At 42.0% G+C, this 13989-nt stretch overlaps 1 pseudogene; it reads left to right on the top strand.

Annotated features, from left to right (window-relative positions):
• Window positions 1-1507: 1507 nt before the first annotated feature.
• On the top strand, window positions 1508-1660 carry LOC125159881 (uncharacterized; annotated as a pseudogene).
• The last annotated feature ends 12329 nt before the right edge of the window (window positions 1661-13989 follow it).

Raw genomic sequence — 13989 nt, 5'->3', positions numbered from 1 at the left:
TAGGTTGGACCCATTGGGAAGGGTGGAGTTTTGTGGCAGTAATGCTGCCCTGTTGAAACCAGGTGGAGGGGAAGGAGAGAGGTGCCATTCCGGCTTCACTGGGGTTCAGGTATGTTAGTGTTGGTGTTGGATTTTTCACCTTTTACTCTAACACATCTCAAAAGTTTAATTTCTGTCCGGCATGTCAAAATGGCTTCCAGAACAGTTCCTCCTTTCTCAGAAGTGCCCTCCGTGTCATACCCCGTTGGGCTGCTCTTTATCACCATCCAGGGTCTTTGGGCCACCACCAACTTCTCCAACCTGGTGGCCTCTGGGACCTCACCCTCCACCTCCACCATCTGGAAAGATGATTGAAACAGTATGAGTTGACTTATAAAACACGTTTTGTCTTTTTACTTGTTGAGTGTTTGGAGAGGATGCAGTGATGGCACCACAGGGCTTTCAGGTTAGCCTGAGTGAGGACAGTGTAATGTGCTTCAAATTTCTCAGGAAATGAATGAAATGGGCAGTCGTTTCCACCCAGTGAGCTGGGCAACACATGTCTCTGAGAAGGAAAGAGGCCTTATACATGCTGACTCCCTAGGATGTAGCTTGTACAGAGACCATGTGCTGGGCTCTCTGAGGGATGAAACACACCCCTAACTTTATTTCTAGCTAGTTGAGACCTGAACTGTTCACAGATGCTTGATTAGTTATAAAAACTCCTGAACCAGGGCCATGTAGACCTTCCTCAAAGGACAGGATCAGATCTCCCTCTTGTCCTCAAGGGTCACCTGAGGCACCTGAAAAACCCTCTGCCCCTAGTACGGGACATGAGAATGTGAAAGAGTTGAATATAATGAAACCTGTTGCGGATGGTTTGTTTTTCTTGCACACAGTCTATGCAAGTCAGAATCAACTTCCATCCCCCTCCATCTTTTATGAGACCTAGGACATGGTGCAACTCCCATGGGGAATATCAGTTGTGTCTCTACCATGGATGCAGAGAAAGACAAGGTAAATTCTGTTGCCTATTTCAGTTGCAATGCTTTCTGGAAAATTTATCTGACCTTGTCTGGTTTTCTATGCCCTCTGGTATTTTTACTGTTTGATTTACATCCTCACAAGCCTCCAGACTTCTCCAGTTTAAGATCATCATGTTAGCTAGTGCCTCTGGACGCCACAAGTGTGTGGAGGTGGAGGACCACGTGGCTATCACTTTGTGTTTGTGGAAATAACTTGAGGAGAATGACACTTCACTGCACCCTCAAGTCTTCTGGAGCATGGGACACCTTTCTCACTTTCTTTGCATGGGATTATCCTGATTATTTTCATTTTTTTTCCTATTTCAGAGTAGGCCATGAATTTGTTCAGAATGTCTGCTATGAGCCTCGTGACTGGAAAAGATAACAACACTTTCCAACATTATATTGTGTGCTTTGTGCAGTGTTGAGGGTTCTTAGTTAAATTTCAGAACTCATTACTGGTCCTTCTGTGTTGGTCAATGTGCAATAGAGAAGTTCTCCCAAGCTTTGCGCAGTGGCAGTATCATAGCCAATGAGGTTTATCCGAGGCGCGATTATTGCTCATCGAGAATTTCTCCAGTTGTCCCCTAGGTGGAAATACTCTGAATTTTCAGAAGCGGCATGTGTAATCGAAAATGTACGTGGAACTTCAGTCGTGAAGGGAGAGAATCAGTGATTACCTGCAGGGCCAGTAACTCACAGAGTTCTTCAGTTGTATTTATATGAGCAGGTTCAATTGTGTCCCAGGAACAGTTGCAACTGGTACTTTGTCTCATGATGCCTTATGGGAGTTTTACACCTGAAATTGAGACATGTTTCTGTTCATTCTTTTACGTAGAATTTCTACCTCCCTTTTACAATGGGACAAAATAGCTCTGCAATTCATATTGTATTTAAAAGCTGAATTGCCTGTGAATTAAGGTAAACACTCTTAAGACCATGAATGTGCACAGGTAACGTGTTTCTCTCAGAAAACACATTTCTAGGCCCCCTGCAGGACTCCAGGAATCCCCATCTCCTCAAAGGTCTCTGTGCCCTTGCACAGAAGATGTCTTTGTCAGTGAGGGAAGCAGAGTAAGGACATGAATGGGATGGCAATTTGAGCTTTGACCCTGGGGTGGCCCTGAATCTCTGTGTGGTGCTGGGCTTTTCTTTCATTCCTTCATGTTTTGTCTGTTCTCAATGTGTAAGTAAAAAGTCTGCAGATCTGGTGGAAGAGGGGTGTCCTGAACACAGATGCCTGCCTCTCTGGAATACGTTCCTTTATTAGACTGGCATTACTGCCATCAATCTTCAAGAATAGGATTCCTTGGCTTTCTGCATTTGTAACCATGTGCAGTGATGTGTGGAGACAGTAGTTTCTCCTTGTGCATCTGGTACCTTCAGGCTGTAGGTGGGACCTCATAGGAGGTCCTCGTGAGACCTTCAGGTTGTAAGTGGGATCTCGTGGGAGGGTAGAGTTTTCTGGCACTGATGCTGCATTCTACTAGAACCCGTGAATGAACAAGGGGCCAGGTGCTGACACCTGCTTCATTGTGTTTCAGCTCCTGTGGGCGTTCTACTTCTGTCTGTCATACCAACATACCTGTCGCTTCTGTTCTGTAGGTCCTTATGGTTGCAAGAGGACCTCCTCTTTTACCAGGTCCACCCTGCATGCCCTCCCCCACAGATCCCCTTTATCACTGTTCATGGACTCTATAAGTCACCACCAGCTCATTGGTGCCCTCAGTGACCTCCACCTCGACTATTTGTAAGATGATCTGAACAGTATGAGTTGACATGTTCAGCATATTCATCTACTGTCTTGTTGAGTCTCTGAGAAGATGTAGAGATGGCCTCACAGGCTTTTCAATGCAAGGGTGCTGCTGACTGAAACACTGTTAAGATTCCTCAAGTTTCTTAGGCCATACATATGTTGGGCTGTGCCTAAGTGTGTGTATCTCTGTGAGACTAAATGCGATGAAAGGTTGTAGATTAGCTGTGTGGCTTCCTTGGCTTCAGCCTGAGTCACACTCTTAGCGGGGAATTCAGGGTTGACCAGGAAATGCCCCTGCTGGACTCCTGTCACCGCAACCCTGAACCTGCTTTCACCACCCTGCCTGAAGGTTTGCATCTCCGACACTTCCCTCACAATTTCCTGAGGCTTTGCGTGTGTTCCTCTTGTCTCAGACCTAATGCCAGCTCTCAGTGGGGAGAGCCTCAACTCAGAGCATCAGCTTTGTGATCTGAGAAGCAGGGATAATGTTGATCTCTGAGGTCAGCGCGATGAAGAGGTGGTTAAGCACATGAGGAATTTGTAAAATATATGGGATGAGTGAGCACTCACCCTTTTCAGCGTGGAAACGAATGTATCTGCACAGAGAAGATCATCAACAGATGTTCATTCAATTTCATGAAACTAAGGGTATAATGCCTGAGGCTGAGAGATTGGCAATTCTAGTTTCAAAGGATACAACAAAGATTCCTGTGTGTTTTCTATTAAAATTCAGGTCCTACTTTACAAGGAAGGAAAAGATAAGTATGAGAATATGGATGTTCAGGGATCTGAAGATAATCCTCTTCCATTACAGGTAGACACACAAATGCACCCTGACAAATATGTGCTCATCCAAGGCCACAGATGTATTGAAGAAGAAAAAACGCATATAGAAGAACAGAATATCCCTTTGCAATAACTCAATCACTTTGACATAGAGGGCAATCAGTTTGAAATTTGAAGAGCACACTGAACCATTACAAACCAGCTGTGGTTATTATATATTTAGAGATGGGGTCTAATCTACCCCTTGGTCTGAATGCTTTCCCTGTCCACCCCGTCCCCTCCACATTGTCCTTCCTAATATCCCCTAATACACTTGTCATAGTTGTGTTTCTATGTCAGCGTCTGCCTCCAGGAAAATCGACACTCATTCCCCATCAAGTGTACACTTTGGCGTTCTTGTATATGCAGTTAACAAACAGGTAGAATGTATAGTATTGGTGTACGAAGACAGATCATTGTTTGGGGTTGTATTGCCTGGAAGGGACCAATAGTTCCATCTGAGGGGTTGGATACATCCTTTAGGGAGATATGGTGGTGGTTGTTCATGTATAGATTGATGCTCATGAGCACATGGCACATGTGCTAGTTGATGTGGTTTGTGCTGATGAGCAGGGCAGGTGTCTGTCTCCAGGAAAGGGTCTCTTCTGATGGTGAGGAATGGGTTCAGGAGACCAGTAAGGAGGCCCTGCATTAATTCAGCTTTTGCGCCCTTGTGCACCTTACCAGCTGCTACCAATAGCACCAATCCAGGTGGCCTCCAAGGGGGCAAATGGCACAATTTTTGTGGCGAGTCACATGGTGTCCCATAAAGCTCCCCCTGAAGCCATATTGAGGCATGGGGAGGGCAGAGGACCATGGTCTGAGAAAGGTTCCTTCAACACAATCCAGGGAGAGTTGGGTGTAAGCATACGGCTCCTTCTACATCAGCCAATCCAATCTACATCAGGGACCCTGAACCCTGTGAGCTTTTTTTTCCTTCCAGCTTAGGAAAGCAGCCAGCCCTCCAGCAGCTTTTGGGTCATGGCTGGGCCACCAACGGTAAATGTCTGGCTGTCCACATTCTGCCAGCATTGCTTTAGCAAATGTCAATATGAGCAGCTGCTGTATGGGGGATTCTCCTCCATTTTGATCAGGGCCTGGGACAAAACATGACGAGAGAGAGAGAGACAGGAGTTCCCTGTGCTCCTGGACAGGGCTGCAAGCACAGAGCAGATAGCCTGAAGCCTGGGGAGAGGTGGACAAAGAGGTAAGGAGAGAGAAACTGGATGAGTGATAGGGGAATTGGGCAAGACCTAGAGAGTGAAAGAAAGAAACACAGAGAGGTGTGGTTAGAGAGAAACAGAGACAAAGAGGAAGTACAAGGAGAAAAGTGGAGCCCTGGTCCGGGTATGTGAACGGGGTGAGATGAGCCAGGGGAGAGGGGATGTGTGAAGTGGCTCTGAGTGCTGGGGCCGAAAGGGCTGGTATCATGGGCATCATAGTTTCATAACTCTAAGACTCCAACATCCCTGGGGTCAAGCTCTGCAGAGGCCATTGCAATCGAAAAGATGGGCATCCGTCATTTCTACTGGAATTGTGGGGCTCAGCGTTATGTTCTGTCATGGAGACAGATGTCTTCAGGGAGAATGTGCTGCTCTTTGGCAGCTAAACTCCAGAGCCCGCCCTGTGAGGAGGTGTCCCGGGGTCATCTCCCTCACTGCCCCAGGCCCTGTTGGATTTCCCCCCTCCCCCCCCCCCAACCAGCTGGCGTTCCTCATGTTCTGAACCCAGGCATGAGACATTGTGTTGCCCCCAGGTTCTGCAGTCTGGACCTGGCAGAGGTGGACTGTTGATATTGATTAAAAAAAAATATTTGACAATAAGGTCCATATTCTCCCTCTGGAACGAGCGGTGTGCATCCAAATCGTGGGTTGCTATCCTCCTGTCCACAACCAATCTGAGGATTCCAGAAGGTAGGTGAACCTTTTAAAACACCATAGTCTTCTCTTACCTCATTCAAAGACAATTTCTTTCCCAGTTTCTTTTAATTTTGAAGAGATGGCAATTCCTAATTGAAAGCATAATGGTCCTGTAGGAAATTGACCTACATGAGTGATGGGCATTATTTCATCCATCCGTATCCCTAAAGCACATTTCATTGGAAATATAAGCCATGGATACATGTCATAAATTCATAACAGATGTGTAGCTCCTGTAAGTTGCATTCTGACCTTGTCACATATGTGTCATCAGATATTATTAGTGACTTTTCAGATAAGCTCTAAACATCAAGATGGTCATGTTAGAGAATCTGGTATATATGGAATTTCACAGATTCTAAATTAGGAATGATTTTTCATTTTTAATGTTCCTATTTTTTTCCTTTTGTGAAAGAGCCCGAGCTGGGGATGGGGGAGAGAGTGGGAGATACTGAATCTGAGGCAGGCGCCAGACTCTGAGCTGTCAGGACACAGCGTGACGTGGGGCTCAAACTGATGGACTGCAAGATCATGACCTGAGTGGAAGTCGGACGCTTAACCAAGTAAGCCACCCAAGCGCCCCAGGAATGATAGTTTATTGGCAAAGAAAGAGAAATTAAAGATAGCGTAAAGGATGTCGACTTTTAATTGAAATATTCTTCACACATTTGTTGTATTAGTTTTAGACATACATTGTAGTCCTTCCATATGTCTATAAATTATGTTGTACTTAAGCACAAGTGTAGCTATCCTGTGAAAGTATGCAACAGTATTATTACAGGATTGACTCTCTTCCATTGGCTGTCCCTTGTATCCCTAGGACTCATTCATTCCGTAGCTGGAAGCCAGTATCTCTCTCTCAAAGGTGTCCATTCTTTATCTAACCTAAACACTTAGGTGGTAAACACAATAACCTCTTGTTCATCATGTGTAATTTGGTGGTCTATTTTTCTGGGAACATTGCTTAAAGCATTACAAATGATGCCATTACCTTAATAAATTTGGTTTCATTCTTCACTCACAAGAACGGAGAAGGAAAAGATTTCTTTGTGCCCTAGGTCCTGTCACTAAGACCCTTCCCAGTGTAGAGAACAGGCTTAGTGGCCCAGAGCACCTTCGGTCCCTCAGCTGAGCCACCAGGGTCTTCAACATTGCAGGAATTCCCATGGTGGCCAGCAGAGAGAGCTCGAGCACCACAGACCCAGACGGGCGGGTTCCTCTGCCTGGGCAGTGATGGCCAGTAGAGGGCGCAGCATCGGCTTTTCTGACCCAGGGCACCTCAGAGCAGGAAGGGCTTAGACTGCTCTCAGAGGACTCAGGCCTCTGCTGGTGCCTCAGTACAGAGAGCAGAGCTGCATTTCCAGCAGGTTCTGCCACCCGCCCCAGGGGAGACCTTGGGAGCTTAGCAGAAACTTGGCATCTCCTGAGTCGCCAGAGAGAAGCTGCCTTGTTGTACTGAGTGCTGAGGAGGGGGCGCCGGGTGGCTTCCCTGGTCAAGCTGGTCGCTGAGCTGCACAGGCCTTTGCATTTTCTGGGCTGTTCCCATGTTTCATTCCACCCCTTCCCAGACAGTTTTTGAACAAGACGTATTTTACCAAAGGACTTGTGGATTGAGGGGTCCCACGACATCACCTCATAGATGCAGTCGATGGTTTGTTCCAGATCCAGGCTTGTTTCCGACAAGGAACCCTAACAGAAATTCAGAAGCACGGGAGCTGCATTCAATTAGGACGTGGATACATGAAATGCTCGTCTCACGACCTTCTAGAAGAATGAGCTGGGACCCATGTTCCGAGTCCTGCTGGAACCAGAGACCAAGGTAAGGGCACAAACTGTCCCACACATCATACATGCTTTTTAAAACTGTTCATGGTTATTTTCCCAACTTAGTGAAGTGATTGAAAACTACAGAAAACCTGGTAGGTAGGTGTCATTAACCTTATGTTATCTTTTAATTTAAATTCCAGTGAGTGAAGACACAGTGTAATGTTAGTTTCAGGTGTCCAATATAGAGCAACACTTCCACACGTCACCCGGTGCTCATCCCAGGTGAGCACCAGCAACAGCTTCTTAATCCCCAGCAGCTGTTTCACCCATTCCGTCACCTCACTGTGGAAGCCCTCAGTTTGTTTCCTAGTTAAGAGTCTGTTTGTTTGTCATTGTGTCCTTCACCGCCCCCCCCCCCCTTAAATTTGTCTTATTTCCATGTGTTAGTGAAATCATCTGGTATTTGTCTTTCTCTGACAGGCTTTTTTCACCCAGCATAACATTCTGTCGCTCCTCCAGCTCGTGGCAAATGACAAGATTTCATGTTTTTATGGCTAAATAATATTACATTCCATATACTACATCTCAATTTATTCATCAGTTGATGGATGCTTGGGAAGTTGCTGTAATTTGGTTGTTGTAGAAAATGCTGCTGTAAACATCATGGTGCATGTATCCCTTTGAAGAATTATTTTTGTATTCTTTGAGTAAATACCTCTTAGTGAAATTGCTGGATCTTAAGGTAGTTCCATTTCCATTTTTTTTTTATGAATCTCCATGATGTTTTCCAGTGTGGCTGCACCAGTTTGCATTCCTACCCACAGTGCAAGAGGGTTTCTCTTTCCTCACATCCTTGGCAACACCTGCTATTTCATCATTCATTGATTTTAGTCATTCTGAAAGATATGATGTGTTATCTCATTGTACTTTTGAGTTGTGTTTTCCTGAAGATCAGTATTGTTGAGCATCTTTTCATATGTCTCTTGGCCATGTGTATGTCTGCCTTGGGAAAATGTCCATTCGTGTCTTCTGCCCAGTTTTAATCGGAATTTCTCCTTTTTTTGGGTGCTGTATGACTTTATTTGTTTTGGACACTAAGCCTTAATCAGATGTCGTGTGCAAATAGTATTCTGTAGGTGTTTTAGTTTTGTTGATTATTTCCTTGGTGACAGAGCTTTTTATTTTTACGAAGTCCCATTATTTTTGCTTGTGTTTCCCTTAACTCAGGAGATATATCTGCAAAGATGTTTGTACAGCCAATGTCAAATAAGATACTGTCTGTGTTCATTATCCTCTGGGATTTTTATGGTTTCAGGTTTCACACATAGGTCTTTATCCATGTTGGATTTATTTTTGTGTATATTGTAAGAAGGTGGTCCATTGTTGGTCTTGTTTGGTTTTGCAGGTTGCTGTCTAGTTTTTTCCAAAACCATATGTTGAGGAGATTCTTTTTAAGTGTATGTATTTATTTTTTAGAGACAGAGATAATGCAGAAGGGGGCAGAGAGAAATGGGGATTGAGAATCCCACACATGCTCTGCACTGCCCTGAGATCATGACCTGAGCTGAATCCCCAATCACACGCTTTGCAGCCTCCCATGTGTCCCAAGACTATCTTTTTTTTCCATTGGATATACTTTCCTGCTTTATTGAGAATTAATTGACCATATAGGTTTGAGTTCATTTCTGGGTTTCCGTTCTATTGATCTCTGCGTCTGTGTTGTTGTTGTTGTTGTTGTTGTTGTTGATGTTGTTGTTTTTTGCCAGTACCATACTGTTCTGTTCAGTACAGCTTTTTAATATAACCTGATGTCTGTAATTGTGATGCCTCCAGCTTTAGTTTTCTTCTTCAATTTTGTTTTTGCTGTTTGGAGTCTTTGTCGTTCCATACAAATCTTGGAATTATATGTTGTAGTTCTGTAACAAATGTTTTTGTTAATGTGATAGGGATTTCATTACATGTGTAGATTGTTTTGAGGAGTGTAGACATTTTAACAGTATTTTTGCTTCCCATCCATGAGGGTGAAATATATTTCCTTTTCTTTTCGTCCTCTTCCATTTCTTTCATCAGTGTTTCATAGCCTTTAGAGTACAGGTCTTTCACCTCTTTGGTTAGGTTCATTCTAGGTATCTTGGGGTATTTGGTGCACCTGTCAATAGGATTGATCCCTTACTTTCTCTTTCTGTTAATTCATTACTCGTCTATAGAAATGCAATAGATTTCTGTACATTGATTTCTGTATATTGTGATTTGTGGAATTCATATATAAATCCTAGAAATTTTCATTGGAGTATTTCATGGTTTTTATAGAGAGCATCATGTCAGTTCCAAACAGCGAAAGTTCTACTTCTTCCTTGCCAATTTGGATGCCTCATTTCTTTTTTTGTCTGATTGCTGTAGCTAGGACTTCTTGTACTATGTGGAATAATAGTGGTGACGGGTCATCCCTGTCTTGTCCCTGACCTTGGAGGAAACACTTTCAATTTTTCCCCATTGAGGATGAGCTGAGCTGTGGCTTTTTCCTAGGTGACCTTTATATGTGTAGGTAGGTTTAGTCCAAGTCTACTTTGCTGAGGGTTTTTATCATGAATGGATGTGACATTTTGTCAAATGGTTTTACCGCATCTGAGGAAAGCATCATATTGTTCTTATCATTTCTTCTAATACTGTGGTGCATCATGTTGATTGATCGGCGAATGTGGAGCCACCCTTGCAGCCCAAGAATATATCCCACTTGATTATGGTAAATGATTCTATTAATGTATTGTTGACTTTAATTTGAAGGTATTTTAATGAGAATTTCTGCATACATACTCTCAGGCTATTGGTCTGCAGTTTTATTTTAAATTTTTAAACATTTTTTTAAAATGTTTATTTCTTTCCTTAGATAGAGTACATAAAAGTGAGGGAGGGGCAGAGAGACAGAGAGAGAGAATCCTGGCCATGCTCCACACTGTCAATGCACTGTCCAATGTGGGACTGGAACCCACGCCCCGCAAGATAATGTCCTAATCCAAAATTAAGACCTGGACAATAAACCGACTGAGCCACACAGGCGCCCCGGCAGTTTTCGGTTTTAGTGGAGGCTTTATCTGGGTTTGGTATCAGGGCAATGATGGCCTCATAAGATGAATTTGTAAGTTTTTCTTCTTTTTTATTTTTTGTAATCATTCGAGGAGAATACATATTACCTCTTCCTTAAATGGATGGTAGAATTAATCAGTGAAGCCCTCTGCCCTGAACTCTTGTATTGGGGGGAGTTTTTTTTTCTTATTGATTTGATTTCTTTCTGTTTTCAGATTTTATGTATCTTCCTGTTTCAGTTTTGGTAGTTTTTGTGTTTCTAGGAATTTGTCCATTTTTCTCAGAGTGTCCAATTTGTTGCATATAGTTTTTCATAATATTATCTTCTAACTGTATTTTTGTAGTGTTGACTGTTGTTTCTCCTTTCTTATTTGTGATTTTATGTATTTGAGTCCTTTCTCTCTTCTTTGTGAAAACTCTGCCTAGGAGGTTTTCATGTTGATTACTGTTTTCAAGGAACCAGCCCCTTGTTTCATTGATTTGGTTTAGTGTCTTTTTGGTTTGTATATCCCTCATTTCTGCCTTAATCTCTATTATTTCCTTCCTTCTGCTGTTCTTCTCATTCCTTTAGTTGTAAGTTAGGAGGGTTTGAGATTTTTCTTGCTCTTTAAGGTAGGCTTGTATTGCTATATACTTCCATCTTAGATTGCTTTTGCTGCATTCCAAAAGTTTTTACCAGTGTATTTTCATTTTCATTACTTTCAGTGTATTTTCTTATTGATTTCCTGTTTGACCCATTCATTTCGTAACATGTTATTTAACCTCCCTTTATTTGTGGCCTTTCCCCCTGTGTGTGTGTGTGTGTGTGTGTGTGTGTGTGTGTGTGTATGATTGTGGTTAACTTCAAGTTTCCTAGCGTGTGGTCAGAAAAGATGCTTGGTCTGATCTCTGTCTTTAGGTACCTGTTGAGGCCTGATTTGTTACCTAGAATGTGATCATTTCTGGAGAATGCCCCATGTGCGCTTGAAAAGAATGTGTACTCTGCCATTTTAGTATGGAGTGTTCTGAATATATCTGTTAAACGCATCTGGTCCAGTGTGTCATTCAAAGCCATTGTTTCCTTGTTGATTTTCTGTTTAGAGGTTCTGTCCATTGATGTGACAGATGTGTTAAAGTCCTCTATTATCATTATATTATTATAAATTCTTTTATGGTTTTGTTGAATGTTTTTGATATTGGTGATTGCATATTGGGTGCATCAAAATTTACAATCATTGGGTCTTTTTGTTTGGTTGTCCCCTTTAGTATGAGATAGTGTCTATCTTCGTCTCTTGTTACAGCTTTATTTATTTTTTTAATGTAAGTCTTAGTTGACATATAGTGCATTCTCTGTTTCAGGAATAGAATCCAGTGATTCATCCCTTACATACAACACCCAGTACTCATGACAACAATTGCTCTCCTTAATACTCGTCCGCCATCTAGCCCAGCGCCGACACATCTCCCTCTATCAACCCTCACTTTTTTTCCGCTATGGCTAAGAGACTCATGTGGTTTGTTACCACTCTTCTCTTTTCCTGCCCCCTTCCCATATTTTCATATGTTTTGTTTCTTAAATTCCACATGAGTGAAATCATATATGTGTCTTTCACTGATTGATATATTTCACTTAGCATAATACATTCTAGGTCCATCCATATCGTTGCAAGTGGCAGGGTTTCGTTCTTTATGAAGCTGAGTTTCATTTCATTGTATATATGTATGTATATTTGTATGTATATATGAACATACACGTGAGTACATATGCAAATACATGCACACACACACACACACACAAGTTTATACCTTCATCCGTTGATGGATACTTGGGCTTTCTCCATAGTATGGCTACTGTTGATAATGCTGCTATAAATATTGGGTGTATGCATTTTACTACTAGGTATTGACCCAAAGGGTACCAAATTACACTCTCGGTTTTGAAGTTTATTTTGCCTAATATAAGTATTGCTACTGGCTTTCTTTTACATTATTGTCATGATAAACGTTTTTCATTCCCTCCTTTTAAATCTGCAGGTGACATATGTCCAAATAACGCTTTGTAAGCAGCATCTAGATAGGCCTTGTTTTGTTTTTGTTTTTGTTTCTTTCTTTTTTTTCTGTCCATTCTGACACCCTATCCTTGTCTTTTGATTGGAGCATGTAGTCGATTTACATTCAGAGTAATTATTGACAGGTATATATTTAGTGACATTCTACTAGTTGTTTTCCATTGTTTCTTGATGTTTTCTCTGATCCTTTCTTGTCTGTAACACTTTTGGTCTTTCATTTCCACTCCAAGAGTCTGATTTAAATATTCTTTTCTTTTGACTGGTAGTACATTTCTTTACTTATTTTTATATTTCTTCTTCGTTAAAATTTAAGCCCCAGTTAGTTACCTTATAGTGGAATACAGTTTCAGGATTAGAATTTAGTGATCCATCAGTTACAAAATATATCCAGTACTCATTCCAAGTGCCCCCCGGGTTCCCATCACCTATTTAGCCCACACCCCTATTCAGAAACCTTCCTGGAGTCCTGAGCTTCTTCCCTCTATTTAACAGTTTCTTATCGTTTGATTCCTTCTCTGTATCTTATTTTTGCTTTCCTTTCACTATGTTCATCAGTGTATTAAATGCCACAGATGAGAAAAATCATATGATGTGTGTCTTTCTCTGACATATTATGGTTAGCATAATAAAGTCTGGTTCCATCCACCTTGTTGCAAATAGCAAGATTCCACTCTTTTTGATTGCCGAGTAATATTCCACTGTATGAATATACCACATCTTCGTTATCCATTCATCTCTCAATGGTCATTTGGGCTCTTTGCATAATTTAGCTATTGTTGATAATCCTGCTATAAACATTGGAGTGCATGTGCCTCTTCGAGTCAGCGTTAGTGTGTCCTTTGGATAAATGCCTATTAGTGCAATTGCTGGGTTGTAGTGTAGTTCTCTTATTGTTTCTTGTAACGAATCTCCATACTATTTTCCAGAACGGCTACACCACTTTGCATTCCCACCAGCATTGCAAAAGCATTCCCTTTCTCTGCATTCTTGCCAACATCTGTCGTTTCCTGAGATGTTAATTTTAGCCATTCTGATAGGTGTGAGGGGATATCTCATTGTGGTTTTGATTTGTATTTCACTTATGATGAATGAGGTTGAGCATCTTTTCATGGTATGACCAATCTGGATGTGATCTTGTTAAAGTGTCTCTTCATGTCTTTTGCCCATTTCTTCACTGGGTTATTTGGTTTCTGGGTGTTGAGTGTGATATATTCTAGATATGGAAGAATGCTGATGTTATTTTGATAGGAATTACATTGAATTTGCCCATTGTTTTGGGTAGTATTGATATTTTAACAATATTTGTTCTTCCAATCCATGAGATGGGATGTTTTTCCATTTCTTTGTGTCTTCTTCAACTTCTTTCATAGATGTTGTATGGTTTGTTCTTTTATTTTTTTAATTTTTATTTATTTTTAAGAGAGTGAGCGAGTGAGCAAGAGCCCATGAGCAGGGGAAAGGCAGAGATAGGGAGACACAGAATCTGAAGCAGGCTCCAAGCTCCAAGCTGTCAGCACAGAGCCTGTCACAGGACTCAAACCCACAAACGTGGGATCATGTCCTGAACTGAGGTCGGCACTTAACCG

The sequence above is a fragment of the Prionailurus viverrinus genome, unplaced genomic scaffold (genome assembly GCF_022837055.1).
Source record: "Prionailurus viverrinus isolate Anna unplaced genomic scaffold, UM_Priviv_1.0 scaffold_78, whole genome shotgun sequence".
In the NCBI taxonomy this organism is placed as follows: Eukaryota; Metazoa; Chordata; class Mammalia; order Carnivora; family Felidae; genus Prionailurus; species Prionailurus viverrinus.
This window is presented reverse-complemented; position numbering and strand designations above follow the sequence as displayed.